The 20,203-nt window shown below is 43.5% G+C and overlaps 1 protein-coding gene across 3 annotated transcripts in view; it reads right to left on the bottom strand.

Moving 5' to 3' along the window:
• Positions 1-20,203, bottom strand: part of MAPRE3 (microtubule associated protein RP/EB family member 3) — a 57,460-nt gene that overhangs the window by 28,170 nt on the left and 9,087 nt on the right. Inside the window, exon 1 of one of the 3 annotated variants that reach the window (XM_017545553.1) lies at positions 758-776. The exons of the other annotated variants lie outside the window; for them this stretch is intronic. The gene's annotated coding sequence lies outside the window, so the exon portion shown is untranslated. Of the gene's footprint in view, positions 1-757; positions 777-20,203 lie in introns of those variants that run through there. 3 annotated transcript variants of the gene reach the window in all.

The raw sequence follows: 20,203 nt of genomic DNA, 5'->3' as shown, positions 1-20,203 counted from the left end.
AAATCTTCAAAATAAATCCATGAGATGTCACATTACAAGTGCATGTAGTTGGACCCTAATCCTACCTCTCGCTTTGGCCAACCTGTCATCAAGTAATTGATTTTTCTTTTCTTTTCTTTTTTTTTTTTTGAGATAGAATTTCACTTTTATTGCCCAGGCTGGAGTGTAACGGCGCGATCTCAGCTCACCACAACCTCCGCCTTCCAGGTTCAAGTGATTATCCTGCCTCAGCCTCCTAAGTAGCTGGGATTACAGGCATGCATCACCATGCCTGTAAAATACTAAAAAATTTTGTATTTTTAGTAGAGATGGAGTTTCTCCATGTTGGACAAGCTGGTCTTGAACTCCCAACCTCAGGTGATCTGCTCACCTCGGTCTCCCAAAGGGCTGGGATTACAGGCATGAGCCACCACACCCAGCCAAGTCATTGATTTTTCTCATCTGTCTTCTCCCTTCCATTCTCACTGACACCATCCTTGTCTGGGTTGTTGCCATTTTGTGACTGGATAGTATTCCTGCCTCCAGTCCCTTTTCTTTTAACTTTTCTTGCTCCTCATTGCAAGACAAACTTTCCAAAAACACTGCTTTAATTACCCCTTCGGGCCGGGCGCGGTGGCTCACGCCTGTAATCCCAGCACTTTGGGAGGCTGAGGCAGGAAGATCACGAGGTCAAGAGATCGAGACCATCCTGGCCAAAATGGTGAAACCCTGTCTCTACTAAAATTACAAAAAATTAACTGGGCATGGTGGTGCACACCTGTAGTCCCAGCTACTTGGGAGGCTGAGGCAGGAGAATTGCTTGAACCTGGGAGGCGGAGGTTGCAGTGAGCCGAGGTTGTGCCACTGCACTGCAGCCTGGTGCCTGGTGATGGAGTGAGACTCTGTCTCAAAAAAAAAAAAAAAAAAAATTACCCCTTCCTGCTAAGCACCAATGGCCCTCTACATCTCTATTCTGTAGGATCAAGACCAAATGTATATAGGATCAATTTCACTTCCTTCTTCCCCAAACCCTTTCTCTGATGTCTCTACCCAGAAGCCCCTCACTTCAGTCAGATTGTCATTCTCCCTTCTGCCAGTCTCCCTAATACTGAATACCTCCCCGCCTTGGCTTGTACTAGAATGCTGTCCTCCTTTTAAGGCCAAGCTCATGTCCCACCATTCTGTGAGCACTAGCTGACAGAATCAGGATACCAAAGTGCTGTGACAGGCTATGGGAAGAAGGTAAACCCTCCAAATAAATACATATGAGGTTCTGCATTTGTATTTTAAAAAACAAATGGAAGATATCTGGCAGAAAGCATAAGGTTTGCAAGACTGTGAGCAAAAGATGTATGGATTTTACACTGACATGCACTCTCTCAAGTGTCAACTCCTCTGGAAAATTTTTCCTGACTCCCAGCCCCCTCCCCTGGGCTGGGTTAGCCTAGCCTTCTGGGTACATCTGTAATACTATGTAGGCATACTTCTAACACTGAAGCACTGTCTATTCCTCCACTTCACTAAGAGCTTCCTGAGGGGGTGGGATTAAGTTTTTTCAGCACTACTGTCTGGCATGGCATCCAGCACGTGGAATGTTCTCAGATCTTAGCAGAACTGAACTGAGGCTCAGAGAGCTTAAGTAACATGCCCAAGGTAACACAGCAAGTGAGAACAGAACTGATTTGAAACTAGATATCTGGTTATAAAGTCCTTCCTCTAGAGTAAGGAAAGTGATAATATTGCTCCCCTCTGGGCTTATCAGACCACACCTGTAATACTGACTTCAGTTCTGTGCAGCAAACTTTTAGAATAACATTCACAAGCAGGCCTGTTTAAAGGAGAAAGACCATGACAGTGAATGGAGTGAATATGCTCCAATCTAGGTCAGCCGAGGACCTGTTGGAGAAACTAAGGGGTTGGCTTAGAGACAGAAGAAAAACTCAGCGTGACATGAGAACTGCCTTTAATGACTTAAGGGCTACCAGAGGAAGAGTAACGATTACACTTACTTTCTGTGACCACAGCATTTGTAAAACTGTGACCAAAGTGTTCAAGATACAGAAAAACAGATGTTGACCCACTGACAACAAACATTCTCAGTAGAGCTGGTTAAAGGCAGCATATCTGCCCCAGGAAGGGGTGAGGTCCCACCATGGCAGGTCTTCAAGCTGATGACACCCTGTGGGTGTGTCCTAGTGGGGTCAAGAAACAGATTGAAGGCTGAACTAGATGAGATTTTATGTTTAGGTGACTTTTTAAGGTCCCTTCTAATAGACACCATAATTCTATTATTCGTTGATCACTCTAGCCTTCAGCAATTCCTTACTCTTCTACATTTAGTGAATATTGAATTTACATAATTCATTTGCTGATTAAGCATATATATACCCTGCTACACAACATTTAAGTTATCATCTATCCTTTACACCTGGGATTCCCAACCCCCCAGGCTGCAGACTAGTACAGGTCCATGGCCTGTTAGGAACTAACCTGCACAGCAAGAGCAAACATTCCCGCCTGAGCTCCACCTCCTGTTAGATCAGCAGCAGCATTCGTTCTCATAGGAGCACAAACAGTACTGTGAACTGTGCATGTGAGGAATCTAGGCTGTGCGCTCCGTATGAGAATCTAACTCAGGATGTCCAATCTTTTGGCTTCCCTGGGTCACACTGGAAGAAGAACTGTCTTGAGCCACACATAAAATACACTAACACTAATGACAGCTGATAAGCTGAAAAAGATCGGAAAAAAACTCGATGTTTTAAAAAAGTTTACGAATTTGTGTTGGGCCACATTCAAAGCTGTCCTGGGCTCCATGCAGCTCATGGGCTGTGGGTTGGACAAGCTTGACCCAAGTAATGCCTGATGATCCGAGGTGGAAGTTTCATCCTGAAATCAACCCCCACCTGCTACCCCACCCGTGGAAAAACTCTTCCACAAAACCCTGGTGCCAAAAAGGTTGGGGACTGCTACTTTATACTATTGCCATTTGATTTTTTTCAAACATCTTCCCAAACAGGTATGTGCCTTGAAGTCAGGGATCAAATATCATGTATTTTACAACTTTGTTTTCTACAACTTTGTTCTCCAGATATCTACACTTGTTCAAAACAGAATAAAAAGATTTTAAATGCTTATTTACAACTTGACTTTAATTTCTCTGCTAATGGGCTTGTCTTTTCTCTCTCAACGATTCCCTGGAAAGTGAGAACCAATTCTTCCCTAGATACTTTCCCTCCAGGTATTTTTCTGTTCCTCAGTTGAAGGGTTTAAAAGGAAACCTTGTAGGGGTTAGTCTCTGCTAATTAAGAAAACTCCTGGCCAGGCGTGGTGGCTCACGCCTGTAATCCCAGCCTTTTAGGAAGCTGAGGAGGGCGGATCATGAGGTCAAGATATTGAGATCATCCCGGCCAACACTGTGAAACCCCGTCTCTACTAAAAATACAAAAATTAGCTGGGCATAGTGGCGTGTGCCTGTAGTCTCAACTGCTCAGGAGGCTGAGGCAGGAGAATTGCTCGAACCCAGAAGATGGATGCAGTGAGACAAGATTGCTCCACTACCATGCACTTCAACCTGGCAAGAAAGCGAGACTCCGTCTCAAACAAAGAAAAAATTAAACTCCTGTTAGCTGGGTGTGGTGGCTCACACCTGTAATCCCAACACTTTGGGAGGTGAGGCAGGAAGATTGCTTGAGCCCAGAATTCAGCCCAGTGTGGGCAACATAGTGAGGCCTTCATCTGTATTAAAAATAAAAAAAACTAGTGGGGCAAGGTGGTGCATGCCTGTATTCCCAGTTTCTCAGGAGGTTGAGTGAGGAGGGTCCGGCTGGAGCCTGGGAGATCCAGGCTGCAGTGAGCTATGATTGCACCACTGTACTCCAGCCTGGGTAACAGAGTAAGACCCTTGTTTCAAAAATAAATAAATAAACAAATGAATACATAAATAAAATAAAATAAAATTCCTATCTTCTAATGTCTCATCTGTTTCTATGGGTACCCAAGAACCAACCCCAGAGGCAAGAGCTCCTCCTTTTGGACTCACCAGGTTCCAAGATGGCCAAATATATTGGTGAGGATAATAAGGAATAGAGGCAATAGGCAGGCATGAAGGGACCAAGCAGGCTTAAGACACACTTCCCTCTGCTATCTTTCCACTGTCTTCTGTGGCCAGAATATCAGTGGTCCCCAAACAGAAATGGCCCATTACTATCTTCTGGGGAGGTTTTCCAAAACAAACAAACACACACACACACACAAACACACACACACACACACCCGCGCGCACGCACCCCTCTTAGAGAGAGCCTCAGGTATTTGAAAAAGTTCCCGTTCTGATTTGCCCTCCAACCTGCTTGAGAACTGTTCTTAACTTTCAACTCTATCATAAGGGAAGAGCTATCCCTTCTTCCTCTATTTATTTTTTCATTTATTTATTTAGAGCGGTATAAACTCATAGATTATTATTTTATTCAAAGGGTTATAATACATTATTATCGCTTATTTTGATGTTCAAAGTGTCCCAGTATTGGTCAGTGGGAGCCCCTTACAGCTGGCTCTTGTGTCTTGTTGACACATCCTATCATTCTTTAAGAAGGTCCTTACTTTCTGGAAGAATTTGTTCCAGGATCAACTTGTAGTTTCCCTGCCTCAGTCTTGAAACAAGGCATTTCTCTGAGGATTCTGAGTCCTTTTGGGGAAGAGCGGAAACTACTTTTTTTTTTTTTTTGAGACGGAGTTTCACTCATGTTACCCAGGCTGGAGTGCAATGGCGCGATCTCGGCTCACCACAACCTCCGCCTCCTGGGTTCAGGCAATTCTCCTGCCTCAGCCTCCTGAGTAGCTGGGATTACAGGCACGCACCGCCACGCCCAGCTAATTTTTTGTATTTTTAGTAGAGACGGGGTTTCACCATGTTGGCCAGGATGGTCTCGATCTCTTGACCTCGTGATCCACCCGCCTCGGCCTCCCAAAGTGCTGGGATTACAGGCTTGAGCCACCACGCCTGGCCGGAAACTACTTTTGAAGACTTAAACATTCTATTAATATCTAGGATAAAATAGGACTGCAGCAAAACAAGGAAAGAATAAGCAAGCACCCCCTCTGTGACTATGACTAATAAGCAGGGTCTGGCAAATTATGAGCTCCCTTTCGGTCAAGAAGTTTTATTGGAACACAGCCACATCCATTCATTTACCTAGTGTCTATAGCTGTTCTCATATTACAACAGCAGACTAGAGTAGTTTTGACTTGAGACAATACGGCCAGCAAAGCATAAAATATTTACTATTTGGTCCTTACAAAAAATGTCTGCCAGCTTGGGCAACATAGTGAGATTCCGTCTTGAACAACAACAATAATAAAATTAGCTGGCAATGGTGGCTTGTGCCTGTAGTCCTAGGTACTTGGGAGGCTGAGGCGGGAGGTTCACTTGAGCCCAGGAGTTCAAGGCTGCAGTGAGCCATGATCCCAACACTGCACTCCAGCCTGAGTGACAGAGTAAGACATCACTCGTCTCTTAAAAAAAAAAAAAAAAAAAAGATGTCTGCCAATCCCCGCTAATGAGTTAATAAGTATCTATATATTATAGACAGGATTACCTATCAGAAGAAATAGGGTGATTTGGAGATACTGTAAATAAAACTACTATGTCTTCCTAGATGTCACAGAGCTGGACTGACTTAAAATTTATCAATGTAAAATAAGCTACAAACTTGGCAAACTATAACATGTCAGGATATAGAAGCTGATTGTAATGGCAATTATAAAAAGGAGATGGCTTATTATGGAATCTAGAGAAAAAGATGGTTAGAAAGCAAAACTATGTTAGTGCAACTATAACACTGTTCAATGAAGTAGCACTCTGTTTAGCTGGAATTGGTATTCTGGTCACTAGGATGAATAATGTCTCCTCTGGTAGAGAGGATAATTAATCAAGCTTGAACCATGGTGTGGATAACACATCATTTCTTAACTTACAACTGTATTTGCTTTGATTTCATGCTTATAAACCAAGCTCTGGTTACCTTTCTAATTTTCAAGGCACCATGATACAGAGAAGAAGTATATTAAATTGACTTTCTGGTACAAATGTGCCTAAGCAAATAAATATAAGTCAGTTTTATCAGCGCTTGGTGACCTCAAGAAAAGCTGATAAATTAAGTTATCAGATCCAAAGACCTGAGAGGCTAGATCCTGAATTGTGTCAGTTTCTTTAGAACATGGCACACAATTAAACAGTCAAGACAGCCAGATTATCATCACATTTCTTTCAAAGAAGGCAAAAGCAAAAGTATGCTGAAATGTTGGACAGCTCCCACCTACAAAGATTAGGGCTCAAGTCAAATTCTGGGGTATTCTGGAAGCATTCCTTAATGTCAATCTTCTCAATTAGTCTCTGTCTGGTGGGAGAACCCATCTCCTACTCAAGGAAGCATGGTTCTCAAGATGTCCATCATGAGTCCTTGCTTTTCTGCCTAGCATGAACTTTTGGACCCAATTAATGGTCATGACCAAGCAGGGCCTACGGTAGTAGGGTAAAGAACCAGAACTGGGCGCGGTGGCTCACATCTGTAATCCCAGCACTTTGGGAGGACAAGGCAGGCATATTACGAGGTCAGGAGATCGAGACCCTCGTGGTCAACATGGTGAAACCCCGTCTCTAAAAAAAAAAAAATAAAAATAAAATAAATAAACAAACCAGAACTGTCCTATTTCCTAAATCCAGCAAAAATCAAGTTGGTAAGGCTGACTGAGAAAGGGGCAGATGACTCCTCAGCTGGTCTTCAACCTGGCAATCTCACAGGGAGGGAGTCACATCCACAGCAAGAGTTTAGTCACCAACTGAAGTGTTAGGGACATCAGGCAGGAGCTATACATCCTCCTGACCTCCCCAGAACTTTCCCTTAAGAGGAAGTGTTTTTATCCCTGGAACAACTTCTGTGACCTGGAGAAGGGCTGAAGCTCTGAGTAGAGAAACTGGCATAATATGGTGGGGGACTCTGTAATTTTGATACCAAATAGCCTGAAGTGACTGATGATAGAACAAATAGCTAAGAAAGGTGCTTTAACAAACCAGTTTCTGGTTGTATTTTAATAAAGTCCAAATTTTTTTTTTGAGATGGAGTTCCACTCTTGTTGCCCAAGCTGGAGTGCAGTGGTGTGATCTTGGCTCACTGCAACCGCATCCTGGGTTCAAGCAACTCTCCTGCCTCAGCCTCCCAACTAGCTGGGATTACAGGTGCCCACCACGATGCCAAGCTAATTTTTTGTATTTTAGTAGAGGCAGGGTTTCATCATGTTAGCCAGGCTAGTCTTGAACTCCTTACCTGAGGTGATCCACCCACCCTGGCCTCCCAAAGTGTTGGGATTACAGGCGTGAGCCATTGTGCCCGGCTAATAATGTCCTAATATTTTACCTCATCAAGGTCTTCCAGTTACAATATGCATGGTATTTCCAGAGGAAGGAACAGTGAGAGCTATAGAATCCCTATGACTAAATTGAAACTAGGGAAAGCAGCAGAATATAAAAAGGGCATGGAAGTACAACATGTGCAACAGGAAATAAAACAGAACGCTGAATTTCTCAGGAGAGAAGCAACACATTATACAGAATCAACACTCCATGTCGGAAACAGAAGGATTTCAAATAATCTTCTCACTTCTGGCCTACACGGTCTTCACAAGGATACCAATGAGTAAGATGCAATCGATCCTTATTTGATTCTAGTTTTATGGAATGCATACCACATTTCATGATCACAGCGGGGTATATTAAAACTATAACATTAATTCAGTGGCAGGGATGAGGCAGTGTCTTACATGCGTCATTTTAAAAATCAAAAGCATGGCCAAAGTAGGTGCTTAATGTTTGCTGAGTGGCCTGTCTTCTCCTCCCCTCAAACATCCATTCCAAACTCTTAGAATAGGTCAGTATTTTAAAAGAATTATCTGATAACATTAGTCAGTGAGAATGAGTACTATGCTTTTCCTAAAACGTGACTTTAAAATTACATTTTTGTCAAAAGGTATTGCTACAGCATTTAGATTTACATATAATAAATGTGAACACACCTCATTTATTCTTCTCCCTTATAGAGTAATAATAGTTTCTGATTTTCCAAAATCATGAGATTAAAAAATTATACACATCCAATCTCTCTTAGGAATTTGGCACAAAGGATATGGTGGTGAAGGGCAGGGAATCAATTTCCACATGTGTGGCCTAAGGAGGTCAAGGTGCAAAGTTTAGCATGATTTACATCAGTTATTTCAATAAGAGGAGAGGAGGAATGCCCCATGCTTTTGGTGGAATAGAGAGAACATAGACAGTTGTTACCCATTTACATCTTGGCTAATTTGGAGTTTGAGAGTCTGATATACAAATGCAAGATGGAAGGGGTACCTAGAAGTTGCCAGGGATTTCCAGAGAGACCACTTAGGCAATCTCATCATTGCAGGATTCTGAAAGGATAGAAATAGAAAGGGGACAAACTGTGTGAAAATAAGCCAATTTCTTTTATTTATGTGGGGCTTTATAAAGTGAATATGGAATCTTATTGTTTTGAAAAAGAGTAGGAATTACTTTGGAGCAGGCAGACACAGATTGTAGAACTGGAATAGGGATTTAAGAAAGCAAGTGGCAGTGACCCACAGACCATTTGTAGCCAATTGTCACTAGCAAAGTCCTCTTTTCCCTATCACCACCACCAAACTATGTCTTTTGTGGTGGAGGCTACACGCAGTATTGGTCCACCCACCACTATCACTTCCTTCCTGCTACTGTCTTTCTACAAAGACTAGCCTTGCCAGCTGACCATAGGCTGTACCTCAGTGGCAGACTTGGCCACCCCTGGGGCTGATCAATTAAGCATCCCTAAAATCTGTATATGGTGCGTACCCACTGAGTGTCAGGGAAGTGCTAAACACTGGTGACAGGCAGAATAATGGCCTGAATGCCTTGCCATTCAGAAGCTCACAGCTGAACAGTGGAGGGAAACACACGCAACCATAACATGATATACAAGGGCGGTCAGAGCAATTGATTCTTCCCTATAAATACTCAAGCAATTACTCTCTTGGTAATTACTCTCATTGTAATTAAATTCAAAATATTACAAAATAGCATGTAAATTTAAAAAATACAGATCTGTATAAAATTTAAAAGTTTCCTGTTACCAGCTATGTGTATTCCTCAGACCTTTCCATGTACATATTCAACCTATATATAACTATTTGTACAGTCATCTAAAGAAAAACAATCAAAATAGAAACATTCTGTGACTTTCTTTTTCCTCTAAAAATATGGTTACTTTTCCATGCCTCATTCTCTTTGATGGTTGCATGGTATTTTTTGTTACCTGGGAAAAATTCATTCCTCTGCAAAGGTTCAGGAAAAGTTTTGGGCAAGAAGTGATGTGTAACCGGGTCTTGAAGGAAGAGTAGGAGTTAATTTAGTGGAAGCACACCCAAGAGATGATGCTGCTTATGCATGCGTAGGAAGGACTGAGTGGAAAGTGGCTCAGGCAGTGGGATAGCATGGGGCACATAGGAGGGGTGTAGAAATACACAGCTTCCTTGGGAACCATCAGGAGTCCAGGAAAACCACACTGTTCTTCAAGCTTTCGTGTGTATCAAAATCACTTTGGGAATTTTTTGTTTGTTTGTTTCCAAGACAAGTCTTGCTTTGTCCCCCAGGCTGGAGTGTAATAGTGCAGGCTCACTGCAGCCTCACACTCCTGGGCTCTAGTGTTCCTCTTGCCTCAGCCTTCCAACTAGCTGGGACTTCAGGCACACACCACCGTACCCAGCTAATTTTAAGATTTTTTTCTGTAGAGATGGGGTCTCACTATGTTGTGTAGGCTTGTCTTGAGCTCCTGGCCTGAGCAATCCTCCCACTTCAGCCTCCTAAAGTGCTAGGATTACAGGCCTGAGCTATCACACGCAGCTGGAAATTTCTTAAAACTGCAGCTTTCCATTTCCTTACTCAAGATTCTGAGTCAGTAGGTCAGTAACCCCAAAGTGTTTGCTCTTCACCATACTAGGCTGCCCCTCCTTACATGATAGTGAGTATTCACAACATCCTTCCTAAGACAAACAAGGCAAATGAAGGTCTGGAGAGTCTCCCGGCAGCAGAGTGGAGCATCCTGACATCCTTACATTTTGCTGTCACTTAGGCATCTCATTTTTAGTTTTGTAGCACCCTCCTCTACACCAACTCTTCACTTTGTAGTTTCATATCACCTTTCATCTGGGAAGTTCAAAGTATTACCAACTCTGGCCTCATGATTGGGCGATGGGAACAGCAATAACCTCATTTTACAGAAGGATACATAGACTGGGGAGCTGACTTTCCTACCATGATGAGTCATACCGCAGGTGAGAGCAGAATTCAAACCTGCCTTTCATTCAGTTGCTGCTGTCATTGTCCTTTCCCTTGCATTGCATGGACTCCAGATCACTTATTAATTGAGGCAGTGTATGAAAAGCATCCTGCACAGTGCCCAGTTCATGCAGAGACAAGTCATTTCTTTCCTTGACCACATTAAACAGGGACTGCCTGGGGCTTTGGAGCCTAGTGGGTATTTCTTGATGTTCTGTAAAACAACCATCAGAAATTCTACACAGCTTTTTCTTCTTAGAATGCCAAGAAAAACTTCAGAATGCCATCACACAGTGAAAGGCGAAATGGTGGCATCCCAAGGCTTGGCTTCTTGATCAATGTGGGACACATTGGTGCTGGAATTACAGGGCTATGATGAAAAAGCTGAGGTGGTGATGCTGTCTACCTGTTAGGCAGCAAGGATGAAGAATAAACTGGGACTTCACCACACATGGAGCTACTGAGCTGGAGCACAACTTTTCTCTAGGTCCAAGGGGATACAAAGAGAGAAGCAGGATAGTTTTTTCGCCAAGGAGTGCCAGGGGTCACTTTTGGCTTTGGGTAAAGTTTTCAAACCAAGATCAACTCCACATACTTCAAGGAGGAAACCCCTCCTAGTGAAAAGGTTCCCAAAATTTAGGGTATATATAGGTGACTGGTCTATTACTAGTGCAGATTCCTAGGCCCACCCTCAGAGAGGGACAGTTGTGGGCTGGGGCTTTGGAGTCTGCATTTTTCACCAGCTTTCCTGGTGAGTCAGCAGCAGGACTACACTTGAGAAACTCTGCTCTACAGAACACACACAATTTCCCCATTTACCAGCACTGCTCTTGTCACTGTTAATCAGTCAGTGGCCTGATTATTCAGCTGAGTCAGGGCAAAGCATGATTTTTACATTGCAGTTTTCCCTTATCTCCAGAAACTTCAGTCTTCTTTCTGGTTGGATTCCAGAAGGTTGTGATGAGATAAAACAACTTGGGGAACAAATATAAAGAAATATGCTGAAAAAATTTCAATGATGGGTTGCAGCTATTAACGACCACTTAGCTAATTGGTTTCTTCTGCCAACATTTTTAAAAGCAGCTAAATGTACGTAGTGTTCTTCTTGATGCTCTGAGATGCAGATTGAAAAAAAAAATGAGCTAGAGACTAGGACAGATATATTACCTCACACCATCACAGAATGCTGAGATGCTGGAATGTCCTTGTATTTAAAAACTGGGAGAGAGGAGCCCCCCCTCTACCAGGTCAGGATGCTGGTCCCATGAAGACACTGGTATCACACTGCTGTGGCTGCTCACAGTGGGCCAAGGGACACGCCATGTAGCAATGGTTCTGGCATTAGAACCTGGCCTCCAGCAGACCCTCCTGCTTAGCAGCTAGCGTTGTCTAGAGAGGTGGCCCCAGGAGAATGGGTTCTTTTTGTGTCCCCTACTTTGAACTTCATGCTCTAAACTAGAGCAAGTATTCAACAGACTTCTTTTTAAAGTGAAATTCATTAATTGGAGTCTTAGACCTTTGTGTTATGAAAAGAAGAGCTGAAGCAGAATTAAGCCATTAATTATTTGGCAAGTTTCCGAGTCATGTACCATAATTTCTCATAGTGTTTCACAAGCATGTAGGAGGTGGCTGCTTGCTGACACCTTTATCTAATGCCTTGTCCTAGAAATGAGTCTGGGTGGTTAGGAACACAAACATTTCTGTCCTAATAGATTCTTCTCTGATCCCTTTATTGATTGCCAGATCTCTTTTGAAATTCTCCAACTTTATAATCAACCACTAGAAACTTTTATTTTTGAGATGGAGTTTCACTCTTGTTGCCCAGACTGGAGTGCTATGGCATGTTCTCAGCTCAATGCAACCTCCACCTCCTGGGTTCAAGCAATTGTCCTGCCTCAGCTGCCCTAGTAGCTGGGATTACAGGTACCTGCCACCATGCCCAGCTAATATTTTGTATTTTTAGTAGAGACAGGGTTTTACTATGTTGGCCAGGCTGGTCTTGAACTCTTGACCTTAGGCAATCCACCCCATTAGCCTCCCAAAGTGCTGGGATTATAGGCACGAGCCACCACACTCAGCAAAACTTTTTCAAAACAAGTACACAAATTTTCTAGTGGATAATTTTAATGCTGAGAATTAATTCTCTTCCTCAGTCCCAACTCTACCTCTTTGAAGTCAGCATGTCTTTCCATCTGTAAATATGAAAATAAACATTAATAATTAATGCTTTTACATCCTCTTCAAGAAGGAAATTTTTTTATTTTTTTTTATTCCCACACTACACTGATGTACAAGGAAGAAATTTTATTTACTTCTGAGGAAGAAATCATCTTTTCCAGAGCTAGAAAGACAGGCAGGAGCAGAAAAGGAACTCGGCTTTTGATGAGACTGGAACCAAACTGCTTCAAGTAATTCCATCTCATCTCAAGGGCAGCTATTACTGGGGTGCTCCCTCCTTAGTTCTTACCTCTAGATGGAAACTGTTTCAAACAGTGGCTTTTCAGCTTCTCACTCTCCCTCCAACCAACACTCCACATGTGCCACTTCCACCTTCCATAGCATCTCCCACAGCCCTATCATTCTCCATTAAAACGAGCATGCTCCATTACCTCTAATCCCACATTAGGTCTACTGCTGTGATTCATCCTCTGGATCTTCTCCAGCGGCCAATGTGCACCAGCGCTATGATCGAAGGCTGCACAAAATGCCCTTACTGGCCCAAACCAAAGCCCTATCCAACTTAGTCTGCCTGAGAAGCACCAAAGACGAGCGCTGTAGAATACCCTCCCCCACACCCTCACCTCAAAAACTTACAGGGAGAACCTAATCTTGCCTCGCTCACATTCATACCCCCATCTTTCTGCGACTGCCGACGTAGGCCCTTCCACATTTTCTGCCTGAAAGAACTGTGAAGGGTAATACATTCCATGGATACCACTTCTGTATAAAGGAATGTTTCCTTTAATACTGCTTTTCTCAAGATTCAGGAAGTAGCATCTAATTTGAACATTCTGAGATGTAGGGAACAGATCCACCATTCCTACCCGTATCATTTAGGCTTATAGACTATGTTAGGTTCTCAAAAATGTCCATGTTCTAATCCCTGGAACGTGTAAATATGTTATCTTAAATGGCAAAAGGAATTTTGCAGATGTGATTATCCTGGTTTATCTGAGTGGGCCCAATACAATCACAGGAGTCCTTCCGAGGGGAAGCAGAAGCGTCAGTCAGAGAACAGTGATGAGGGAAGCAGAGTGATGCAGTGCCAGGAGCCAGCTAATATGGGCAACCTCTAGAGGATGGACGAGGCAAGAACACAGATTTTCTCCTGGAGTGTCCAGAAGAAACGCTGCCTTGCCAACACCTTGATTTTGGCATACTGGATTAGTTTCCTGTGCCTGCCGTGACAAATGAGCACAAACTGGGTGGCTGAAAACAACAGCAGTTCCTCCTCTCACTGGTCTGGAGGCCAGAGACCAGCGTCACAGTGTCAGGAGGGCTGCCCTCCCTCTGAAGGCTCTAGGGGGAATCTGCTCCCTGCCTCTCTGCTAGCTTCTGGTGACTTCAGGCTGTGGCCACACCACTCCCGTCTCTGCTTCTGTGGCCACACTGTCTTTTCTATCTCAAAACCCCTCTATCCTCCTGCTTATAAAGATGCATGTAGGGTCCACCCAGATAATCCAGGATAAACCTCTCCTTTCAAAATCCTTAACTTAATTAACACTTCTTGCCATATAAGGTAATGCCTATTCTTTTGTCATATAAGGGGATATTTACCGGTTCTGGGGGATTAGAAGTTTCAAGGTAATTTGTTTGGCAGCTGTAAGAAAGGAACACCCGGCTGATGGTGCCTCGCTCACTGGGACTTCCTAGGCTGCTCTCTCATGCTGCAGGGGTTGCTCTGAGTTATGGTGGTTGCCTTGTGGCTGTGGCTGTATGGTATAGCACTGGTCTGGGCCACACCTGAGCAAGTGGGGAGGGTCTCCAGGGCCTGCTTCTACCGTATTACTGCTATAGGAATAGCCTCACTCACTCAGAGCTACACTGTCAGAATGCTCTCTGGCTAAGTGTTTGCACATGGAGAAATGAGATGTACAGAATAGAATGTGGAAGGAGAATATTGTGAATTATCTCAGGAGCTGGGATGATGGCCCAGGTGGGATTCTGCCTGACTTGAGGAAAGGCCAACATCCTTTCCCAAAAGGGAAGAGTTTCAACAGCACATGTCTTAACAATCTCTCTCAAGGCCGAAGCACCATCTGTCTAAATGGTACTAAGCAACTGATACTGAGGCTAAAGAAGAAGGAAGAATTCAAGACCTAGTCGTGTACCTTCTACTCCTTCCCGAATGCTGCAGTAAACTCAGACAGTTCAGCCAACGATCTTGGGGACTTAGACACCTGTGGGTAAGGCTAACTAAGGCAGAGTTTCATTTGGATCTTGAACAAGTCATTGCTCCTATGTTTCAGCTTCTCCACTGGCACAGTGAAAGCATATCCCAGGGGTGAGTTCAAAACAGTTCCCTGACACGTCTTGGAAACAGTGCTACTGGGGGCAAAATCAAAACCAATGTTACCCGGGACAATTCGAAGTACGTTCTACATGTAATTTGCACTGGAACTTGATATGATGACTGGAAAAACTATAAATGAATATGATTCTTGGTTAAAAGATGTATGTGTGACTGGAAGAAAATGGAGTAGTATGTCCACCACTGTAAAAAGCAGTGGTGGCAACAAGCTTTCTGTATGGAGGGGTTTGGGGTTGGTAATCTGGAGGGAAGAAGGAGACAGAAGAAAGTCTTGATGATGCCTATGAAGAACAAGCACACATTTGTATTTGGAGCATATGTTTCCTTGCGGCAGCTTTCAGGGAGAGGGCAGTGCTAAAGCCCACCCAAGCCACCTCCTGGGGCTACTACTGTCTGCATGGTAGAATTACAGGTAGTTCTAATTCTCTCACTATCTTTTCCAATTTTTCTACAAATGAAAAATAGTTAAATTCCAAGTTTTTAAAAAATAAATGTTAATTTGTGCATAGAAAAAAGTTGGAACATTCAACAAAATAGTGGCAGTGATTCTCTTTGGGGGACAAGGTTATGGAGGACTTCTAATTTTGCATTGTACATTTCTGCAATGTTTTAATTAATAAATATTTCATTCTAAAAGCAATTTTGAATTACATTTGTCATCCAGAAGGGGTTTTTGATTATTACTATACACTAAAGGCATTAAACACATATCACTCTTAGAAGTTTCTCCGAAAATATGGGCAAGGTTGTAACAATTTTGAGAATAATATATAAATATATTTAAATTCATGGAAAAGCTAATGCATGGACCCAAACATTATTAGGGTGAAGATGAGACAAGTGATGCAAAAATTTTCAAGTGTTCTTCAGAAGAATAACTGTGGACTTGGCAGTCACCTGAGGAAGGTCTTGCCAAACTCCAAATCCCCAACAAGGTGAAGGGACGGGGGTGAGGGGCAGCTGCTACCGAGGGACACCTGCCCTCAAAGGCTTCTCAGTTGATTCTCTTTGCTTGCCTCCAGGTTTCAATAGCTATCTTGGAAACCTTCTTAATGAAGCTGACAAGTGGCCTCTTTGGAATTAGAGGGAGCTGTCGATCCTAGAAAACCAAGCTGAAAGGAAAGTGTAAGTGAAGATGTTTTAGCTCACAGCTCTGGGAGCTTTAAAACAAATAGCGAGTTCCTAGTCCCTCCCAAAGAGGAAGTCATCTGCTTTAGGTGGCAAGCAACATAACTTCTACAGAACAGCCAGATGCTGGCAGAACCATCTGAGTTCAAATGGTGCATTTTAGAGATAAAGGTACAAATGAGATCTTCCTAAGTACTCTTGACAAAGCCTGTGTTATCACTGAGTTCCCAATAATCTTTAAGAGGGCCTCAGAGGAATGAGTCCTCTCGTGTTATGACCTCCTGACACATCCTGGGACAGCCCTGGGCCACAGCAGTGCCTTCCCAGGTCCTGAAAAATCAAGACTTCCAGGCCACGAGAAGTCCAATCGGAGGCTTGTATGTCTGAGAAGCTGCAGGGGAAGCAGAGCAGTACTCAGGGATAGTTGGCAGGCAGGGCTGGGGGTGCAGCCAGGAGAAGAGGCGCTCTGGAGCCTGAGCTTGGAACCCAGCAGGCTCCTGGGTCAGGATCTAGTCACCCACACCTAGGAGAGTAGGAAATCCACCCTTAGGAAAGGCCCACGTTTGATTTTTTCTTTACGCAAGCACAGATTAAGTGGTGGGTTCAGTCTCTGAATGTCTATGTCTGTCTCTGTCTTACTGGAAGGCTAATTCTGCCCAAGTGAGGCCTTATTGCACAGGACAGTGGTAGCGGCAGTGGTATCTTCCTCTCGTGTCTTCCCATTTCCCCCTGACAGGAGCTGGTTTGGGCCTTCTTACTTTCCATTGGTACTCCCAATCTGGAGATTGAGAAGTCAAAACATTGTTTTTGCTAGTACTCTCACCCATTAGGGACAAATGTGAGGGCTTTTTTCTTAGTTATAGCAGTCACTATCTACTCACTCTTAAAAACTATTTCATAGAATTAAGGACTGACAGCAACAAATATACCTTAGAAATCTATTTATTCAGCAGTTATTTGTTGAGCCCTAGCTACTGCTAAGTCTTATATGGCCCCTGCCTCCTGAAGCTAGTTATCTAGTGAAATGGATAAACAGTAGTAAAATAATCATTTTACCTAATTATAGGCCAAGGGCTAATGACTCTCAGGTAGGCTGACTAGGGGAAAAGGGAAAAGAACAGTGGCAGGAGGCTATGTTTACAGAGAGTTCATTGAATTCCACAGGCAACACAACGCACTCTTGCTCCTACCCCACCTGGCTTGAGGCCTGTACTGTAAGCTGTTTGTTCCTTCCTGGTAGGGACTGGCAGGAAGCCACACTTCTGCTTAGGTCCTGGCTTTCATGAAACGGGACTTACAAAACGTCCAGGCAAGGTTTAGACTCAGTGTAAGGCCCTGGAAGAAAGCAGCCTTAGCTTTTCCGTTTCCACATGCTGATTCCCGTACCTGACTCACACATATTCCCATCTTGTTAAGTCCCCTGCTATCAGCCCCTGTGGCTGCTTTGCATGGTGAGCTGTGTAAACGCCATCAGTTGTGCAGCGTGAAAGTAATGTGAATCTGGTAGGTGGAATAAAGGCCACAACCCAGGGTGTTAAACAGGGTCAGGGTCAAAGTGGATGATCTAAGAGGACATGAGAAGGAGAGGGGTCAGAGGAGGAAAGGACCTTAGGCCAAGTTTCTTAACAGGCAAGAGAGAAACAGGGCTGTTATACACAGTTGTACAGTTTGTACATTGCACAAAGCACCTAGTGGAGGAGATGAGTGAGGCGAACCATCATAAAATGAGTAGAACCCAAGCTCCACTCGCAAAACTGCATTCCTAGCAAGAGGTGCTATCTGTCTGGAGGAAGAACCTTCACTCACAGAGACCAGAGAGGCATGGCTCAGTAAGCATCTGCTCAGAGAGTTGGAAACCATCAGACTCACGCAACAGTACATGTAAGCGATGACTGTCAAGCCTGGGGAAGATGGGCCTCCTTGGATTTTGAACAGTACTGGAGTGTAGGTGGAGGAGGGCTGCTGGCTGGGTGCCGCTCTGTTGTGACAAGCTGAGACCACAGGCGCCACTGGCTGAAATGTGGAGGCTCCTCACAGGCCCAGCACCTCTTCAAGGTGGGCTCCCTGATCTAGCTTCACCTTCATTTCTCCTTCATCCATCTCAGCCATCTAGCCACACCCGGAAGGCACAGCTCGACTCCTGAGATTTCAAATATTTGTTTAAGAAATGTTAGTGGTTACACATGTCTGTGTTAGAAATGTAAACATTATACAAAGATGAACAAAAGTAAAAGAAGCCGCTGCCAAATTTTAAGATGAAAATCTTCCTTTGTCAGTAGCCTCCTTACTACTCATCCCTCATATCTGAAACCTGCTTTCTGTTCCCACTGGCCCCTATAATTACTCTGCCTCCTCATTCTGGCAGACAACCAGCGCCTGTCTTCGACTTTTGGCCCTTCCTCCACCTCTGGCCTTAGGGCCAGCTGCTTCACTGCATCTTAAGTTTTGCCTCCTCAGAAATCTTGCCATGAACATGCCAAGCAACCCTCAGTCTGGTGCCCGCTCCTCCTCACTGCTGCTTCTCTAGGCCTAGGACTTTAAAGACTTAGCCCATTATGAATTCATGGGTCCAATGCAGCACTCACAACAAGACCTTTATTCATCTCTTATATGCCCAGACTTATTTCTGACTGTGGGTAATTCAGACCTTCAAGAACTCAATTCCCCACTAACCCTCTCCCTCCCCCACCTCAGCAAGTGGTTTTGGCTCTATTTTACTAAAGAAAGAAAGGTCTTTTCTTAGGAGGAACCCCAGTAATCTCTCCTGGACTTCACCCTAAAAGTCAGGGGCAGAAACAGCCATGCCCTCTCCTCTTCAAAGTAACCTTTACCTGGGATCCTAAGGATCATTCCTTTTTGCTTTCTCTCTTGCATGTGTACTATTCTCTTTGGATAACTCCTTTTCCCTTCTGCTATTAAACATGCTCAGACCTCCTTCTTATTATAAAAGATGATTCTACATCAATACCAAACTTTTACTCTAATTGAAAGTTGGTTAGATCACTATGGAGAACATCGTATAAAAAGCTTATTAAAAAAATATACTGTACCCTTTGCACCTCTGTAATCTCACTTTATGGAATATACCACAAAGAAATAATCCACAAAAGAAAAAAATGTCACTTGTACAGTAATTCAGAGCAGAGATATTTACACTTGCAAAATGGTGGAAATACTCCAACTGACCAACCAGATTGATGGTAAAGCACACTGGCATCAATATGATGGGACACCACTGAAGGAATGAAATATTTGAAGTTACAAATATGTGGATTATGTCAATATAGGGAGGTCTGCAGATGAAGCACATTTTAATACACAAAATGTATTTTAAGAACCACACATTAAAATTTGATATGTTTGCTGATAAAGAATAGAATTATTTTATGAAATAAAGCATTTGATTCAATTGCTTCTTCTGGTTACTACTTTCCTCTCCCTCCCTGCTGCCATTCTCTGGTGACCAGCCATTGCTTCTATTTTTCTCTATCAATTGTCCCCTTAAACCACTTCAGTATTTTAATGGATGGATACCCTAAGCAATCGTCATGACTTCCTTCTACTTAAATCCTTAAATCCAGTTAAATCAGCAGCATTGAAACTTCCAGACGTTTTCTCTTCCCATGCTGCTGAATCATCCTAGTTTCCCGCCATCTCCTCCCTTTTTTACTAACTATCAATAGTTCTCAAGCTTATTACTTGGGGCTCTGGTCTTTGCACTCTGCATGCAAGTCCTCTGGAGAGATTCCTTTGACGGAAGCCAGCCCTCCTCGGCACTGCTGACTCTCACTCTACAGCTCCATCCACAACCTGACCCTCAGCTTCCGGTTCTATGAGATCCCTCCACTTGGATGTCCTGTAACCCACTGTCACATTGTTTCTAGTTCTCTGTGTCTAAAAAGCAACTCCTCTCCAAACTGTCTCTTCAAACTTCCTAATTTCTGGTTAATGTCACCAATATTCTCCAAACTCAAAACCAGCACACACCCTCAGTCTGGTAAGGCTGCCCTGCCTACAGGACCCACCACATTCCTTTCCACGGCGACTGCTTTGCTGATGCTGTACCTTGCTTTGTGAAAAGTCCTCTCTTGTGTTCTGTCAACTCACAGCCTGCTCGTCCTTAGGGCAAGGTCAGGTTCTGCTTCCTCTGTGAAGTCTTATCTCTTTTTTTTTTTTTTTTTTTTTTT

The sequence above is a fragment of the Cebus imitator genome, unplaced genomic scaffold (genome assembly GCF_001604975.1).
Source record: "Cebus imitator isolate Cc_AM_T3 unplaced genomic scaffold, Cebus_imitator-1.0 Scaffold180, whole genome shotgun sequence".
Lineage (NCBI taxonomy): Eukaryota > Metazoa > Chordata > Mammalia > Primates > Cebidae > Cebus > Cebus imitator.
Note: the sequence above shows the minus strand (reverse complement) of the source record. Positions and strands in the feature narration are given on the sequence as shown.